This window comes from Maniola hyperantus, chromosome 2 (genome assembly GCF_902806685.2).
Source record: "Maniola hyperantus chromosome 2, iAphHyp1.2, whole genome shotgun sequence".
Lineage (NCBI taxonomy): Eukaryota > Metazoa > Arthropoda > Insecta > Lepidoptera > Nymphalidae > Maniola > Maniola hyperantus.
Genome location: NC_048537.1, coordinates 13,414,523 through 13,419,238, shown reverse-complemented (window position 1 = coordinate 13,419,238; position 4,716 = coordinate 13,414,523). Strand labels below are relative to the sequence as shown.

At 35.9% G+C, this 4,716-nt stretch overlaps 1 long non-coding RNA gene across 1 annotated transcript; it reads right to left on the bottom strand.

Moving 5' to 3' along the window:
• Nucleotides 1-926: 926 nt before the first annotated feature.
• LOC138404295 (uncharacterized) lies at nt 927-3,499 on the bottom strand. Its single transcript, XR_011238302.1, has 3 exons — nt 3,171-3,499; nt 1,666-1,787; nt 927-1,369 (listed from the first exon to the last, which is right to left on the bottom strand). It is a non-coding gene; the product is annotated as an uncharacterized lncRNA (long non-coding RNA).
• Between the last annotated feature and the right edge of the window lie 1,217 nt (nt 3,500-4,716).

The window sequence follows — 4,716 nt, the reverse complement described above, 5'->3', positions numbered from 1 at the left end:
ACAGGCGGCATATCGAGACGTGTTCACTCACGTACTGCTATCACAAGACGGCTGAACGGTTCGGAGTTCGGTGCGCTCGTCTGTTTCGTAGAGTGCACCGCACACTCACAGTCCGCTGGTCCGGTCGTACCAAATTCGATCATCTGTTTATGCCTTTACCTACTATTTATTTATTTATTTATTTCCACACAAACAGAAAAAACACTTACAATATTGGTTTCTTCGTGCTCGTAAGCGCTTGGCGGCTTGTCTGAGCACTGCACATTCCTCTGTAGTCTTATACTTACATACATACTATACATACTATTATGAACAAATGTAGGTAGGTAGTTTTAAAATAAAATATGTCCGCGTATACTAGCTTCAATTTCTGCATACGAGTTGGACCTCGCCACGCCAAAATGTACTAGTACGAGTAGATTCGCTCTACGCTCACAGCGTCGTTGTTCTGTGGTAGTGGTAGACCGTAGAAAATGCTCTCGTGCGGTTTTGCGGATTTGCTATCTGAAAACTAATAGACCGTGTAAGGGCTTTATTTATTTTTCTGTAGCTGTATTCTTAAATAATAAAGAGTTAAAACTCTTTATTGTTCTATTGCCCGCGACTGCGTCCGCGTGGAGTTAGGTGTTTTAAAAACCCCGTGGGAACTCTTTGATTTTCCGGGATAAAAAGTTGCCTGTGTCAATTTCCGGGATGCAAGCTACCTCTGTACCTAAAGTAGCCTGTCCTTCCTCGGGATGCAAGCTATCTCTGTACCAAATTTCGTCAAAATTAGTTGAACGGATGGGCCGTAAAAGGCTAGCGGACAGACAGACAGATAGACACACTTTCGCATAAATAATATTATTATGGATTCTATGTTATTCTTTATAGATTGTGTAGTGTGGATAGTTACAAATCCTGTGATAGATTTTAAATTACTTTTATTTAGTTCACTATTACTACTTACTAGACAACATAATAATTATAATATAATTAAAACGTCGAGTCCCAACTCAAGATGTTGTTAAGACCCACCTAACCCTGAGCACGGATGCGCTATTAATTTTTATGAAATTATATTTATTTTATTCCTAATACTAAACCCACTCTGAAACTAAATTGCTATGATAAACAATAGGCACAATTTAAGTCTTCAAACCTGCTTCAAAGTTCAAAGTCAAACCTTCGGTACAAACTTTGCTCTCCTCTACACAAAGGCGCAATATTTTAAACTTAGTCTTAAATAAAATCTTTGATAAGATTAGATTAGATTTAAAACAAAGCCTAGCCATATTTTTAATTATTGATTTATTAGCTATCCGATCCATCCACACCAATCCACACCCAAGTTTCCCATGATTCATTTAAGGATTCACATACTCGATCTCTGAAAAATAAATGAAAAACGATATAAAAAGTCGTATCTTGGTCATAGGAACTCATATTGCGGCAGAAAATAATGCACATCGACCTTTAGAAAGAGATAGCGTTTTGTAGAGCATTGTCCCTGTCGTTAGGGCCGAGAAAATATCACATAGGTAGGAGTGACAGAGACAACGCTCTACAAAGCCGAAATCTCATTCTAAAGGTCGATGTAGGTACATTATTTTCTGCCGCGTACTGTACCTAGTATTCTTTTTTTTCTTGATGGAAACTAAACATAAATTTCCTTAACACAATTACCTATTTATCGCAATATCCATACAATTTCCATGTCGTTTAAAATATTATTCACACGATGCATTGAAAACAATAGCCTTTTCAATGATTCTTCTTGTGAATGCCGACGAACCTCACTGAAGATCCTGTTCGCGGACAAACCGATTAGTCACGAAAATATCCGAATCGAGCGTGGATTACAAATGACCCTTAAGTTGGATCGAAGCCCACAGAGGTTTATCCATCATCGCTTCTGGTTTCGCAGACGAATATTCAATTTAAATCAACCATGAATTTGGAATATTTATTGTTCAACTGTAATAAAATATAAGTTAGCGTTTTGAACATTTGAATGTGTGCTTTTGGCACGACGACCTCTGTGTTCTACTTTCGTATTAGACAGGTCAAGCAAATATGTTTGCGGGTTGCGACTCGCTTTTGCTTATTACCTACTCGATGGCCAGTGTCATACACATCCACATTATATTATAACCTATATTCATAAGGTCAGTTTTAGCAATTTAAATTATCCGAATACAATAATAAAGATAAAATGTGTTGAATTAATCGGCCATAAAATATAAACATTAGTATCAAAACCGAGAAAAGCGAGCTTTACCAACAAATATACCAAATAGTGATATAAATACAATTCACGGCAAACTGGGTACGAATAAATTTTGTTCTCACATATAACACTAAGTTAAGAAATCTTGTATAGAAGCTACACAGTCAAGCTTATACAGTCGCCCAGTGCTTTCGTGTATAATAGGTTTAGCATTTTAAAAATAAAATGGCGCAAGGACGATGCCTCTTACTGGTGGTTTCGTTTGCAACAGTTTTGTGTTCAGTTTCGTGTGTTAAAATTTTTCCTATAGATGGCGCATCTGTGACACTGGCAAGTGGATTTAATGTCAAGCCGTCTCCCGTGGTACCACAAGATTTCACTACCGCTACTTTAGAGAAACCTACTGCACCACTGCCATTACCAACTACCTCTGAACTGAAGACCATAATTCCGTCATGGGCTAAAGTTCAACCTGCCCCAGCTGTTGAGGCCCAACCACACACAATTATACCGATCACCCTGACTATAACACCAATGCTATTAACTCCTATTAGAATTGAACCTAGTACAGCAGTGACCGAAGAAATTATAGCTCCAAGTAGTGTTGTGAAAATATCTTCTTCAGAAACTTATGCTATACCTCCAGTTGATCTACTTCCACCCAAGGTATCTCTATTGCAATAATTCATGGAGAAATGTAAAATAATAATGATTCACTTTATTCATCTTGCCACTTACATAATTAGTTAAACCAAGGTGATTGATTCAATGTATATCCAATAGTAACAAAATGTAGGTAAGTAAGTAGGTATATAAATCACTTCTAAGTACATGACTACTAAGTACAATGACGTTATTATAATAAATTATTATTTGTTTTTCAGAAACCGTGAATCCTGAATCAAGGAAAATAAGAAACACGTTAATAACACACCATAGAAGAAAATATGTAATTTCATACCAAGATTGGAACAATCCATCATTATGTACAAACAAAAAGGGGTACTTAATTCAATTATAACTGATGACTTCCAAAATGATTTACTTCGTCTTACTAACTACATGCAGCTTTGGTTCTATGCAAGTACAACATACACGTATGTAGGACTTCCCAGAAAACCGGACAAACCACTCTTAAAGACCACTTACATTACACGAACAACATGATTTTCCACTCCATTACTGAAGACAATACAACAAAATTGCTTGAAACATTCAACATTAAACAAACAGTTGACTGAACTGTAAAAAAAAGTTTAATGATGGGTGTACATTACAGCATGAGGCGCAAATTGGATTTGTGATAATACGCCAAAGGAACATCGGCATTCGGCACCAAAGCACGTCATCGTCCTCGTCAACCAATGGACGTTTCATCTGATAGAGGTCTGTCAACGCTGAACTTCGCAAGGTCGCCATACCAGCACCTGGGAACCCCAACGTCTATCAGTTTTAAGATTTAAATAATATAAAAGGCATAATTTTATGAAGTAGGTATATAGATAAAAATTGTAAACAAACAGTCTCATCCAGGTAATGAGAATGCTCTGTTATGTTCTCAGTCATCTATGACAAGACAACATGTAGGTAATTTTAATAGCAAAAATATCTCTAGGTACGATTATAACATTGCTGTCGAATACTCGTTTCATACCTGCTTTGTTTGTTGCTTTAGTAGTTTTTATCTAAGTATATACATTTTATAAATAAAACTATTACCTATTTAAGTAATTTATTTTCGTGTTTTATTGTATGTTTTTTGTATTTCTTTAAAGAAGTTACTAAAATAAGTAAATGCAAAATTAAAGTCAAGATCGCAAGAGGTGAAATTTTTAAAGTCGAAGGAAATATCCTTGAACCAGTAGGTAAAACACTAACACCAGTATAATATGAAAACATACATCAAAAAAAAATAAGTACCTACCTATCTAAATATATAAAAGGAAAAGGTGACTGACAGATCTATCAACGGACAGCTCAAACTACTGGACGGATTGGGCTGAAATTTGACATGCAGATAGCTATTATGACGTAGGCATCCGCTAAGAAAGGATTTTTGAAAATTCAACCCCTAACAGGGTGAAATAGGGGATCCCCTATTTAATAGGGGATTAAAATTTGTGTAGTCCACGCGGACGAAATCGCGAGTATAAGCTAAATAATCCTATTCATCTCTGACTTCGCTTATGGATCTGATGTGCCTATGATCACGTTAATTTAATCTTAGAATCCTTCATCAGCTCTGTATTTAATACAAGCAATCGTGCTAAATAACGTAACGTCGGCTGTAGCCTTGCATTGCAAAACACTCTTGTATAAGTAGATGACATTTCAATTTCAAATATAAGAATAGAATAAACAAGTAACATAAAACTTTTAAGTCAAACTGTTTTCTTTTATCATTATTGCTTCCCAGTTTATAATCGAAAGATCCTCTGCCCTCGAGGTTTATGTGAACATTAACAACCCTTTGAGCATCATTGTTTTTGTATTGAACACTAAATTTA